At 41.5% G+C, this 14,837-nt stretch overlaps 1 protein-coding gene across 1 annotated transcript in view; it reads left to right on the top strand.

Annotated features, from left to right (window-relative positions):
- DIP2C (disco interacting protein 2 homolog C) overlaps window positions 1-14,837 on the top strand; it is a 412,351-nt gene that overhangs the window by 232,242 nt on the left and 165,272 nt on the right.

Raw genomic sequence — 14,837 nt, 5'->3', positions numbered from 1 at the left:
CCCAAACTGAAATCGTGTTCACCTTACGTGAGATGACAGAGTGCCACTTCCTGGCCTCTCTGCGAGCAGCCTGGAGTATCTTTGACCTGTTTTGGGTACCCGTCTCCTTTGATCCTTAGAAATTGTAGAAGATAACATTCTCTGACCTGTGGAAGTAAGAGTACAGCTCTAGAGCCAGATGGTTTTCTCCTGGTGCGTGTTCTGATCTCTTGGTGCCTGTATTTGGGCCCCTCACTGGGGCTGAGCTTGCCCAGTGTGGTCTGCTGTTGTCGCTGCTGCCTGCTACACTCTTCACTCCGGCTGTTGCTCACTTGTACCTGGCACGTTCCACCGCCCGGGCCAACGCCTCGTGTCTGAATCACATGGCTGGGTGAAAACGATATCCAGGACCTTTGTGGTGAAGGTTCAGCAACACTCGATTGAAGGCTGTAATGGATCTCCTGCGCATTGTAGCTGCTGGACTTCGTAGTCTCGTTTTAAGAGATGTTGGGCTTTCAGGGGGAGATTGGTTGTGTAGCCACCTGCCTACCTACCTGTATTTTTCTAAAAGGTTTTAGTTTTGTGAGCTCTCGTAGGATTGGTCTGGGTTTTAGGCTAAGAACTATGAACTTATTCTCAGCAAATACCCCTCTCCCATCTTCTGTGCACCTAGTGTGCCCCCGTCCTGTGTCCAAGGGCCCTCGGAACTGCCCAGGGCTTCCCAGAGGTGCCCACTGGTGCTGGCCCACAAAGGAGGAGGATTTGTCCCTTGTCTTCTGTGAGGACCCCAGCCCCATGGAGGGAAAAGGGAGAAGGAAGGTCAGGAGGCCCCGGAGAGGCACGGTGACGTGGGTCAGTCTGTCCCCCACAACTCACTGTATTTCAAAACATTTTTCCAAAAAGACCTGGTCACTCTGTGGAGGGTTAGCAGTTTAGCATCTGAGTTAGCAGTCGAGGACACTAGGGGGTTAGAATGGGACAACACCTTAACACACAGAGGGAAATTTTGATCTAAAGATTTTATTCTTATAGGGCAGGGAACGCTATTTGCCATCATTACCTCACATCCTCAAGAAGCTCATCTTCAGCTACAGGGGAGCTCATGTCTTTCCACATATTGTCCTTGTTTAGTTTTGATCGGATTAGCATGCCTCTCCCAGGGGTCTGGGTGCTAACACCATGGTGCATTTTGGGAAGGGATTTTCCTGTTATTTTACCTAACATTATTCAATACGTAGTCTGATGGAACCTTCTGAGTGCTATGGATAGATATTTTTAAGTATTTATTATGCCATTGTTTTGTCATTAAGATAACACATAGAGTTGCCTCTTTGAAAATAGTCTGAAGTTTAGTTACTCACTTGTATGTATTGTTCAGTTTTGCTGTAAACAAACAACATCTTCATGACTTACAGCAAACATTTCTTTCTTACTCCTGGTCAACTATAGGTAAACTCTTGTTTTCATTCTGGGGCATAGGCCAGAAGAGCAGCCCCTGGCTGGGCGTGCTGGTCTCTAGGTGACTAGAAATATTCTACTTTTCTATTTTCTCTCAATTTTGTGAAAAAACTTAGCAGACTCGTGTGTAGTATGAGCAATTTTTAAAAAGTCTTTTACTTTTATGGGAAAGATACACAATTTATTTAAAAATTTTTTTTTAATGTTTATTTTTGAGAGAGAGCGAGTATGAGCCAGGGAGGGGCAGAAAGAGAGGGAGAAACAGAATCTGAAGCAGGCTCTAGCCTCCGAGCTGTCAGCACAGAGCCCAACGAGGGGCTTGAACCCACGGACCGCTAGATCATGACCTGAGGCTCAGCCACCTGAGCCACCCAGGTGCCTCTATACACAGTTTATTTAAAATGTACCTGTCCATCTTCACTAAAATCATTTTATATTAAAAGTATATTTTTATTGGGTTTTCAAAGTAACGTATCCTCAAAGCAAAAAACTTAGTAAACGTCAAAAAGGATGAACAAAAATCAATACATTGTAATGTCCTTATTCTTTTTTTTTTTTAAAAAAAAGTGTTTATTTTGAGAGAGCATGCATGTGTGCACGAGCAGCAGAGAGTGAGAGAGATTCCCAAGCAGGCTCCACACTGTTAGCACAGAGCCCAACAGGGCTCGAACCCATGAACTGGGAGATTGCGACCTGAGCCGAAGTCAAGAGTCGATGGCTTGAGCAGCTGCACCACCCAGGTACCCCTATCATTTCATCATTCTTAAATGACTACTGTTAATATTTTGGTATGGTTCATTTAATTGTTTAAAAGTAAAATAACTTTAAACACAAGAATTTTAATTATATTGGCCAAATCATGGTCAGATAGGAAATGAGGAGAAAATGAAAAGCATGCCAACTTTGAGGCAAAAAGAAGACCATATATAAAAAGGATCTAAAACTTTGTAAAACTTCTAAGACATGCTGGATATCCATTGTGGTGGTGGAAGTGGTTTTATGTTAAGCACAAGAGGTGAATTGTTTAAGCACAACTCAGGGCACTGAGGAGGGAGGTTCGTGCACTAGAGGTTGTGTGGATGTGTGTGTTCCGTTTGCATGTTGTGGGGCTTTTGGTGTCCCATGGCAACCCCAGGTACACATTCTCTCTCTCTCTCAGTAGAGCAAGAGTGGGTTTCAGGGTTGTGGCTTTTGTTTTGGTTACTTTGCTAAAAATAGGGCCTTTTGGAGGAATACACTAAAGAAAGATTAGGAGGTAAATCTGAAGTAGCTTGAATCGGTCAGTTCAGTCCAGGAAGGGAGTTTTGCTAGTCGGGTGTGCATCCCTGTTCATAATGTGAGACAGAAGAAACAGGGAGGATTTGTTGCTCTCATTGGCCACCTTCCACAGGCACCGGGCAGATGAACAGACGCCTCTCCAGGCAGCAGAACCTGGGGGACAAGATCCCTGCCCACCACCTATGAGCTCATAGGCTCTGTGCAGTAGGTGCCGTCTGTTTGGCTCTCCAAACTTGATTGCACTTCCATGGAAATTTTACAAACACACTGTCAATTTCTCTAAACCCCTGCTATGGCAAAAAGAGAACAGAGTTGCCTTTTTGAAAAGGAGAATTGAATAGATCATTAAATAGAACTGTGTTGCACATAGGTCCACAGAGGTTGACCATTTGCCCCAAGTTAGTGTGTGTGCTGACTTCCTTAACAAACGGGAATTGCTGGTAGTGCCAGAAGCTGCCAGAAACTAAGAGTAGTGAGGCTGCATCTCCCCTTGCTCGTTGCTGATTCCAGGTGAGCGCATCCCAGGTACTTGTGAGAAGTTCATGGAGTAGCTGTTAGCTGGATTTGCATTTTGTTGACTGTTTACTAATTAGAGGAAGAAACTCTGTGTAAAAAACTGAATCACTCAAATGGATTCTTAAACAAAATTTGTTTTCCTTAAGTTTAACTTGCAATCAGAAAACTAAAGTATTTTTCTTAAAGTGGTGAGCTGAGCTGTGGAGCCACAGTGAAGGTATGCAGCTAGCCTGCAGTTTTAGTAACTGCCTCGATGGTATAACCTAAAGTTGTCATATGAAGAATAACAACCACAAAAAAAAAACATAATTTGTGCCTTTGACTTGAAATTTTGGGAGTCACTTGTTTCGACTAATTTCCTTTTAGGAAGCATATGGCCAAGTGGTGGCGTTCCCTGTAAGCCTTGGGTGTTTTCAGTTGATTCTAGTATTTAAAGTTTTTTTTTTTTTTTTTAACGTTTATTTATTTTTGAGACAGACACAGAGCATGAATAGGGGAGGGGCAGAGAGAGAGGGAGACACAGAATCTGAAGCAGGCTCCAGGCTCGCAGCTGTCAGCACAGAGGCCGACGCAGGGCTCACACTCACAGACTGTTAGATCATGACCTGAGCCGAAGTCGGACGCTTAACTGACTGAGCCACCCAGGTGCCCCTGGTATTTTTTTTTTTTTAATGTCACAAATTTTTAAAAAGTCACTTTATGAAGGGTTTAATTTAGGTAAGAGTTGTCCATTAACTCATTCTCAACTGAGTAGAGTTTTTTTTTTTTTTTTAATGTTTATTTAATTATTTTTGAGAGAGAAAGAGAGGGAGGGAGGAAGGGAGAAAGAGAGAGTGAGGGTGCACAAGCAGGGGAGGAGGGAGAGAGAGAATCCCAAGCAGGCTCTGCACTGTTGGCCCAGAGCTCAACATGGGGCTCAATCTCACAAACTGTGAGATCATGACCTGAGCTGAGATCAAGAGTCAGATGCTTAACTGACTGAGCCACCCAGGTGCCCCAAGTAGGTTTGAACTTATATTTTACTTGACTTGGACAATCCTATTAAATTCTTAAGGAATGTAGGATCTGGTTCTGGAGCTGGTATGAGACCAGCCTTTCCACATATTACAATAACAATTTGACACAATATTAATAATTACTTGAACTGGAGAGCAACTCCCAAACCTTGGCTAAATATGGAGGGACCACTTGAAAGAAGGGTGTGGCGCAATGTGAGATTCTTATTTATTTGGCTTTTGCCTTGAAGATACTCCCCGTTTGCATAGTCTGGGACTTCTAAAACCCAAGCTGAAAGCCATTGAGTTACTAGCTTAATGTGTCAGAAAAAAGAATTCGGGACTTTCAGAACAGCTGGAGATGAGGGAAAATTTTGGGAGAGAAAGAGCCACAAAGCAGGGGGCCCCCAAATCTGGGTGTAAACTCCATTCAGATTTGTGGCAAACCCTGGACTGTGGTTGCCTGTGGGGACTTGAATTCCACTCTGCATGGGTTCCAGCTGCTAGTGGTGGGGCCATAGTCTAGAACCTGAGTCTGGCCAGCTTAATTGACTGCTGGGACAAAAATCAGTACTCAGCAGAGAACCTCATCTTCATGAAGTGTTATCCACAGGCTCCATTGTTCTACCAAAATCTTCTGGACATGTGAGGAAATAGGAAAACATGACCCATAGTCAAGAGAAAACAGTTAATAAAGCCAACTGCAGACAGGGATGTTAAAGCAGCTATTATAAGTTGTATAAGGAGTTAAAGGAAAATATATTTAAAATGAAGGAACAATAGGGAACTGAGCACAGTAATGGAAATTATAAAAGGAGCCAAATAGACATATTATCTGAAAACATACATAAAAATCGAGAACTTTGGGTGGATAGGCATAATACAGGATTGGACAGAGAGGGGTACTCAGGAAACCTGAACGTAGGTCATAAAAGTGATTCGGTCTGAGTAACAGAAAATAGATCAAAAGCACCGAAGAAAGTCCTAGTGATCTATGAGCCAGTAGACAGCCTGACACAAATATAGGTGGAGTCCCCGGAGGAGACGGGAGGAGGGGCAGACAGAATACCTGCAGAAATAATAAGAATCTCTCCAGATTTGTTGTAAACCTCAGATTTAAGAAGAGTGAACCCCAAACAGGTTGAAGACCAGGAAAAACACTCCTGGGTACATTGTGGTCAAGCTGAAGAAAACTGAAGATAAAGAGAAAATCTTGAAATCAGAACAGATTATAGGAAAGGAAACAATGATATATTGTACAGCTGACGTCCCTTTAGGGACAGTGTCATTACAAATGATGAGTTAAAACAGTGTCCACACAAAATTCTGTGACAACCAGAACACATATCTTAATGAAGCAGGAGTGCTTCCAGCTCTAGCCTGGTCACACTGGGCTCGCCGATATCCATGAGAAGGTCTAGCGCTCTCCCTCTCCCCTGTTGTTATATTTTGGGAGAGGAATCTACCCCTGAAATTTAGGAACTGACCCTGGTAAGATTGGCAGTGCTCTTCCTAAGGGTGTTCTCCAATCCTCACGTGACTAATGGCCACTGAAATCCAGTCTTTCTGGCTTAGGGCCAGCAGAGAATTGATGGTTAGCACCTGAGCTAGGACCTCAGCCTAAAGGAAAAAACAGATGGAATTCATACACAAGAGTGAAGATACCAAGTTTTTGTTAACTTCATTAAAAATAACTGCTTTTCAAAACCTTTTTAGTTAGTCCCACATGTTTGTCTTTTGTTGTCTTTGCCTGAGGAGACAGATACAAAAAATGTTGCTGAGACCAATATCAGAGAGCTTACTGCCTATGTTTTCTTTTAGGAATTTTATGGTTTCAGGTCTTACATTCAAGTCTTCAACCCATTTTGAGTTGATTTTTGTGTATGTTGTGAAGAAATGGTCCAGTTTCCGTCATTCTTTTGCATGTGGCTGTCCAGTTTTCCAAATACCATTTGTTCAAGAGACTGTCCTTTACCTATCGCATATTCTTGCCTCCATTGTTGTAGATTAATTGGCCATATATGTGTGGGTTTATTTCTGGGCTCTCTGTTCCATTGATCGGTGTATCTGTTTTCATGCCAATAACATACCACTTTGATTACTATAGCTTTGTGGTATAGCCTGAAATCAAATACCATGAAATCTCCAGGCTTTTTCTCTTTTTCAAGATTGCTCTGATTATTCATAGTCTTTTATGGTGCCATACACATTTTAGGATTCTTTGTCTAGTTCTGTGAAAAATGCTGTGTGAAACAAAAATTATAGCATTGTGTAGTGGTAGTTATCAATGCAGTTGTAAAATATATGATAACAATAGCCCTAAAGATGGAGAGAGGTGGAATTCTATTGCAACTTGGTTTCTTTTTTTCCCCATATTGCTTTATTTCACAGACTGGCACAATATTAACTCTAAGTAGACTGTGTTAAGGAATCCTATAATAATTCCTTTATCAGCCATCGAAAAGAATATATAGAGTTATGATAGCAATACAATGAGGGAACTAAGATGAAATACTTAAGGAAAAAACTTGATTAAGACAGAGGTATAAGGGGGGGGGGAGAATGAAAACCCAATGAAACAAACAGAAAATAAATACCAAAAATAAGACTTAAGTGCAACTGTTAAGTATAAATGGATAAAAGTCAGTGAATTTGAGAAAGTAAAAACTCAACTGTATATTGTGAATAAGGGGTTTACTTTAAAGAGAAGGAAACAGGTTGTAATTAAAAGGTTCTTAAAATACAAAATATCAAAATTTGTGGAAAGGAACTAAGGCAATGTATAGAGGGAAATACACAGCTTTAAGTGCTTATGTCAGAAAAAAGAAAGGTCAAAATTAGTCAGTGGTCGAAGTTTCCACTTGAAGGGGCTAGAAATTGAAAAGAAAATTAAGCCAAAGTAAGTAGAAAGAAGGAAATAATAATAGTAGAAAACAATGAAATAGGAAAGAAAGAGAAGATTGTTTCTAGCAAGATCAAGGAAGAAAAAATAAATATAACCAGTATTACAAATGAGTAAATGTATGTTACAGTCCTTATAGACACTAAAAGGAAGGTAACACACACACACACACACATATATTTATATTTATATATGTGTGTGTGTGTATAACTTTTATATATTTATACATAACCTTTATTTGTTGAGGTATGTTCCCTCTAAACCCTCATTGTTGAGGGATTGTATTGTGAATGGATGTTGTAGTTTATCAAATGTTTTTTCTACATCTGTTGAAATGACCGTATGGCTTTTATCCTTTTTCTTGTTGATGTGATGTATCACATTGATTTTGCGAATATTGAACTACCCTTGCATCCTGGAAATAAATTCCACTTGATCACGGTGAATGATTTTTTAAATGTATCGTTTGGTTCAGTTTGCTAATGTTTTGTTGAGGATTTTTGCATCTGTGTCCATCAGAGATACTGGCCTATAGTTTTCCTTTTTTGTAGTGTATATTGTTTTGGTATTGGGGTAATGCTGGCTTCATAGCATGGGTTTGGAAGCTTTCCTTCCTCTCCCATTTTTGGGAATAGTTTGAGAAGAGTAAGTATTAACTCTTCTTTAAATGTTAGAATTCACCTTTGGAGCCATCTGGTTCTGAACTTTGGTCTATTGGGAGATTTTTGATTACTGATCAATTTTATTGCTAGTAACTAGTCTGTTCAAGTTTTTTATTTCTTCCTGATTCAGTTTTGGGAGATTGTATGTTTATAGGAATTTACCCATTCTAAGTTATCCAATTTGTTGATGTATAATTTTTTATAATAGTCTTTTATAATTCTTTGTGTTTCTTTGGTATTTATTCTTTCATTACTGATTTTATTTTTTAGTCCTCTCCCTTTTTGATAATTCTGGCTAAAGATTTATCAATTTTTTGATCCTTTCAAAGAACCAGCTCCTCATTTCATCAATCTGTTCTATTGTTTTGGTCTTGATTTCATTTATTTCTTCTCCAATATTTATTATTTCCTTCCTTTTACTGGCTTTACGCTTAGTTCTTCTTTTTCTGGCTTCCTTAGGTTTAACGTTAGATTGTTTGAGATATTTCTTATTTCTTTACATAGGCCTGTATTGTTATAATCTTCCCTCTTAGAACAGCTTTTGCTTCATTCCAAAGAATTTGGACCATTGTGTTTTCATTTTCATTTTTCTCCATGTATTTTTTGACGACTTATTTGGTTTCTTGGTTGGCCTATTCATTGTTTAGTAGCATGTTTTTTGACATCAATTTGTTTGTGTCCTTTCCAGATTTTGTCTTGTTGATTTCTTTTTTTTTTTAATTTTTTTTTTTTTTAACGTTTATTTATTTTTGAGACAGAGAGAGACAGGGCACGAATGGGGGAGGGTCAGAGAGAGGGAGACACAGAATCTGAAACAGGCTCCGGGCTCTGAGCTGTCAGCACAGGGGCCTGATGCGGGGCTTGAACTCACGGACCGCGAGATCGTGACCTGAGCCAAAGTTAGCGCTCAACCGACTGAGCCACCCAGGCGCCCCTGTCTTGTTGATTTCTAGTTTCATACCACTGTGGTCAGAAAACATGTATGATATGACTTCAGTCTTTTTGAATTTCTTGAGACTTGTTTTGCAGCCTAATACATGATCTGTTCTGGAGAGTGTTACATGTGCACTTGCAAAGAATGTGTATTCTGCTGTTTTGGGATGGAATGCTCTGGATATAGCTGTTAAGTCCATCTGGCCCATTCATTTAAAGCCACTGTTTCCTTGTTGATTTTCTGTTTGGATGATTTATTCATTGAGGTGAGTTGGGTGTTAAAGCCCCCTACTATCATTGTATTATTTTCATTTTTTTCATTTATGTTTGTTAATAGCTACTTTATGTATTTGGGTACTTCTATGGTGGGTGCATTAATATTTACAACTGTCACATCTTTTTTTTTAAATTTTTTTTTTAATGTTTATTTATTTTTGAGACAGACATAGAACAGACAGAGCATGAACAGGGGAGGGGCAGAGAGAGAGGGAGACACAGAATTGGAAGCAGGCTCCAGGCTCTGAGCCATCAGCCCAGAGCCCAACGTGGGGCTCGAACTCACAGACCACGAGATCGTGACCTGAGCTGAAGTCTGACGCTTAACCAACTGAGCCACCCAGTCGCCCCACTGTCACATCTTTTTGTGGGTTGTTGTCTTGATGATTATGTAGTGTCCTTCTTTGTCTTTTGTTATAGCCTGTTTTAAAGTCTCTTTTGTTAAAGTATTGCTACCTCAGCTTTCTTTTTACTTCCATTTGCGTGATAAATGTTCTTCCACCCTTCACTTTCCATCTGTATGTGTCTTTAGGTCTGAAGTGAATCTATTACAGTCAACATATAGATGGGTCTTATTTTCTTATCCATTCCATCACCCACTGTTTTTTTTTTTTTTAATGTTTGTTTAGTTTTGAAAAAGGAAGAGAGACAAAGCACAAACGGGGAAGGGGCAGAGAGAGAGGGAGACACAGAATGAGAAGCAGGCTCCAGGCTCTGCACTGACAGCAGAGAGCCCGATGCAGGGCTCAAACTCACGAATCAAGAGATCATGACCTGAGCCGAAGTCAAACCTCAACGGACTGAGCCACCCAGGTGCCCCTTTCACCAATTGTTTTGATTGAAGCATTTAGTCCATTTACATTCAAAGCAGTTATTGACAGTTGTCTACTCATTGCTATTTTGTTATTGTTTTATGGTTGTTTTTGTAGTTCTTCTCTGTTCCTTTTTCGTGTTCCCTGCTGGCTTGTTGTTTGATGGTTTCCTCTGTTGATACGCTTGGATTCCTTTCTCTTTATTTTTTGCATATATATTACCAGTTTTTGATTTTTGGCCACCATTAGGTTTATATATAATATCCTGTGCATACAGCAGTCTATATTAAGTTGATGGTTGCTTAAGTTTGAACCCATTGTAAAAGCACTGAATTTTTACTGCCTCCCCCCAGGTTTTATGTATATGGTGTCATACTTCACATACTCTTGTGAATCCATTGACTAATATTTATAGATACAATTGATTTTACTGCTTTTATGTTTTTACTTCCATATTGGTTTTATAAGAAATTAATGTACTTGTGTTGGTATGTACCTATGAAATTTTTTTCTTCCCTAATTTTCTTATTCCTGGTTATGATCTTTACTTTCCACTCAAAGAATTCCCTTTAGTATTTCTTGTAAAGCTAGTGTCGTGGTGATGAACTTCTTTGCCTATTATTTGGGGAACTTTTTATCTCTCCTATTCTGAATGGTAGCCTTGCTGGGTAGAGTATTGTTGGTTGCAGGTTTTGTTTTTTTTTTTTTTCTTTCAGCACATTGACTATATCCTGCCACTCCCTTCTGGCCTGCAAAGTTTCTGCTGAAAAATCAGCTGATAGCCTTAAGAGGTTTCCTAAAATGTAACTGTTTTCTCATGTTGCTTTAAAAAATCTCTATCACCATTTTTTGTCACTTTAATCACTGTGTCTTGATGTGAATTCTTCAGGTTAGTTTTGCTGGGGACTTTCTGTGCCTCCTGGATCTGGATTTCTGTTTCTTTCTCCAGATTTAGGAAGTTTTCAACTATTATTTCTTCAAGTAGATATTCATCCCCCTTTTCTCTCTCTTTGCCTTCTGGGACCCCTATAATGTGAATATTAGTATGCTTGATGGTGTCACTGAGTTCCCTTAATCTGTTCTCATTTTTTTATTGTTCTTTTTCTTTTGCTATTCAGCTTGGCTGCTTCCATTACTCTGTCCTCCAGGTCACTGATCTATTCTCCTTCTTCTAGTCTACTGTTTATTCCCTCTCATGTATTTTTAATATCAATTATTAAGTTCTCATCTCTGATTGGTTCACTTTTATATTTTCTATCTCTTTGTTGAGTGTCTCGCTGAATCTTCCACTCCTTTTCAAATCTAGTGTCTTTATGACCATTACTTTGAATTCTTTATCAGGTATATTGCTTATCTCTGTTTCATTGAGCTGTTTTGCTGTGAATTTCTCCTGTTTTTTCATCAGGGCATATTCCTCTGTCTCACTTTGTCTCACTCTCTGTGTCTGTTTTCTTTTGTTAGGAGAGTCAGCTATGACTCCTAATGTTGAAAATAGGGGCCTTATGAAGAGTTATTGTGCCTCCCTGTTCAGTGTCCTGTACAATGTCCCCTGTTGACCAGAACCTGGTACTTCAGGGGTGTCACCTGTGTGTGTTGCATGTGCCATGCTGTTGTGGTTGAGCCATGTTTGCCTTCCAATTGCCCACAATGACTCTCTCTGCCTGTTGTGGGCAGGGTTTGGTTCCTGTGCTATCAGAGGCCAGTCTTGGCTGCCTTGGGTCAGACTAGATGCTTCCTCTTAGCCTGTGTGCTGGGCTTCAGTCACACCTTACTGCAGGGTACTCTCTTGTGCTGGCCCCTAAGGGGCTTTTCTTGGAGATGAGGCCTGCAGTCTGCCCCCACTCTGACTGTTGGGGTTGCAGTGACTCTGAACTCCAGGGCTCTCTCTCTCTTTTTTTTTTTTTGCTGGTGGGTGGGGCTAGCAGTCAGACCTGATGTCTGCCCCCAGTCCACTGCTGGGGCTGTGGTTGGACTGGTGTGTGTGGTGATCTTCCCCTCTCCTGGGGCAGGAGTCACTTTGGCGTGGTGCTGGTCACTGTGTGGTTGCTTGCAAAATGAGGTGAGGCAGGCACTGCTTTGGATGGACTCCTGTTCAGTGGGCAAGCTGGATGAGGTGGATTCAAGGGTGGCAGCACCTTGGGTGTTAGCTAGATGTGCTGGTCTGGTTGCAGAATGGGAACTGGAGCCACTTTGAGGGATGCCTGCAGAGTGGGGCAGGTTGGGTGGAGTGAGGCCGAAGGAAAATGTGGGGGTCAGGTGTACTGTTAGCAGAGCTAGGTGGCCACTGTAGGTGCTGGTTCCTGTAGGTATCCAGGTAACTAGGCTGGGGGGCGGGGAGAGAAATGGTGCCTGCCAGTTGTTTTGTTCTTAGACAAGTCTCCTAAAGACCCCTGCCCATCCTGTGGGTTTCTGAAATTAGTAAATAAATATCCTTCCTGTGTACCTCAGGAGTTTTTCATACTGCTGTTTTATGCTTCATCTCTGGGGTTGTGTGTTTTGCTGTCTCTTCAAGGGCAGAGACTCAGTTTCTTGTTGGCCTCAGGCTCTCCCAGAAGTAAGCCAGCTGAGTTTTAAAGTACCCTGGGTTAAGTCCCACTGATTGTAAACACTCACAAAGTTAAGCCCCATTGGTTTTCAAAGTCAAATGTCTCGGGGTCTCATCTTCCCAGTGCAGGGTCCCCCGTGTCTGGGGTGGCTGGTGTGGGGTCTTTTCCTCTCCCTTCTCTACACTCATGTTCTCCTTCCTGTTTGTGGTTAGTCTCACAGGTTAGTTTGGTTCTGGAAGGGTCTCTGCCCTTCCTTCTGTTTTCACTTTGGTTTCCTGTCTACCATTAACTGTGGAGAGCTTGTTCTGTCAGTCTTAGGGTTTTTTCTGGGTTAGTTGCAATGATGTGCCTGTTATCTAGATGTGTTCATGGGACAAGGTGAGAGTAGGACCCTCCTACGCCCCCACCTTCCCTGGAAGTCTGAGCAATCCCAATTCTGGGTGTTTATCTGAAAGAAATGAAGGCAGGGACTCAAACAGATATTTATACACAAGTGTTTATAGTAGCATATTCACAACAGCCAAGAGGTAGTCAAAACTTAAGTATTTAATGGTGGATGAATCAATAAAGAATATATGTTGTATCCATATAGTAGAACATTATTCAGCTGTAAAAAGGAAGGAAATTCTGATAAATGCCACAACATAGATGGACCTTGAGGACATTATGTCAAGAGAAATGGGCCAATCACAAGACAAATTCTGCACAATTATACTTACGTGAGGTATCTAGGCTAGTCGAACTCAGAGAAATAGAAAGTAGAATGGTGGTTGCCAGAAGCTGAGAGAGAGGGAGGTGGGGTTGTAGAGTTTCAATCTTGTGGGATAGGGAGCTTTGAGAATCTGTTGCACAACCATGTGCCTGTGGTTGACAATGTTGTACTGACTACCTGGATTGTTGGGAGGGTGAATTTTAGTGTTTTTGGCCACATAACATAAATAACCATCAACTGGAGAAATGCAGATGATGATACATTGATATGTTGTAACAGTTCTCATCAGTAAAAACCTATGAAGTGCTGATCCATATAGCACTATAGCAGAGTCTATATATGGTTATATAAAATCAGTGTGATTCTATTTATATTAAGGTCAAGAACCAAGGAAAGCTAGTCAAAATATTGAATAGTAGCTGTTTATTCAGGGTGGGGTTTGATTGGAAGGACACACATAAGTACTGTGGGTTGATAGATATGTCCTGTGTCTTGACTGGGGTAGTGGTTCTATAGATACATTTCCATGCATTGAACTTTATCATTGTAAAGATCTGAACATTTCACTGCATGTATATTTTCTATTTTCTCCCCCACACCTGTAAATGAATACTTACCTCTGCTTAATAGATTTTTCTTTTCACAGTGTCTTTTCACACTTTGTATAAGGAGGGACGCAGGCCGCAGTTGGCCCGTGGGAGTGGCTAGGTGGCCTCTTCTAAAATGCTAATCTCTTAGAGTTTTCATAGGAGCAGCTAGAGTGTGGTGTGGTTGATGGTGAAGGGTGTGGGCACCAGAGTTGTTCACACCTGGGTTCACACCTAGCGTTGCCACTCACGCACGCTTAAATAACTGGGAGAGCTTCATACCTCTGCTTACTCATTTGCAAAATACTCGGAGTCCCTCCTTTGTGGGATTGTGTGGAAGGTTGCATAGAGCCATCTGGTGCCTGACCACCCACTGCCTTCTGGTTGGTTCCCTGCTCCCACTTGTTCTCCTGTGGCCGCCTTCACGGCAGCCAGATGACCCCCTGGCACGGAGTCAGATCATGTCATCCCCTCTTGAAAATACCCAGTGCTCCTGTCACACTGAAAGTGGGAGCCAGGTGCATCCCTCCGCATGGTTCTGTTCTCTCTGCTGGCACCTGCTCCGTCAGCTTCCATACCTGGGAGCTGGGTTTTCTCTCTGTCCTGGAGATCCTCATCTTGCCAGAATGGCTATTTATTCTTACTGCTCACATGTAACATTGACTGAACTCTTCCCTGGCCTCATTGTTAAGCAGGCCGTATATTTACTCTGTTTTAATTCCTGCCCTATGCGATTGTCTTTTGTGTGTGCCTTACCTGTTAGCAAGTAAGCTGCGTGAGATACAGTACCTCGTCCACCTCGTTCTCCACTGTACCCAGCCCTGAGGTGCTTACAAAGTAGGCATTCAGTAAATTCTGTGGGGTGGCTGCAGTTGGTTTTTTTTTTTTAAACGTTTATTTTTTAATTTTTGAGACAGAGACAGAGCATGAATGGGGGAGGGTCAGAGAGAGAGGAAGACACAGAATCTGAAACAGGGTCTGAGCTGTCGGCACAGAGCCCGATGCGGGGCTCGAACTCACAGACCGCGAGATCATGACCTGAGCCGAAGTTGGACGCTTAACCGGCTGAGCCACCCAGGGGCCCCCTGCAGTTGGTTTTAATACACTCAAAAGGCCAAACACAGTGACTGGCCCTGAGTGCTTGGTAAGTGTTAGTGAAAATCATTGCCACAGCCTGTGAG

Source organism: Panthera tigris, chromosome B4, assembly GCF_018350195.1.
Source record: "Panthera tigris isolate Pti1 chromosome B4, P.tigris_Pti1_mat1.1, whole genome shotgun sequence".
In the NCBI taxonomy this organism is placed as follows: Eukaryota; Metazoa; Chordata; class Mammalia; order Carnivora; family Felidae; genus Panthera; species Panthera tigris.
The sequence above is the reverse complement of the archived record's forward strand: the minus strand, read 5'-3'. Positions and strand labels throughout refer to the sequence as shown.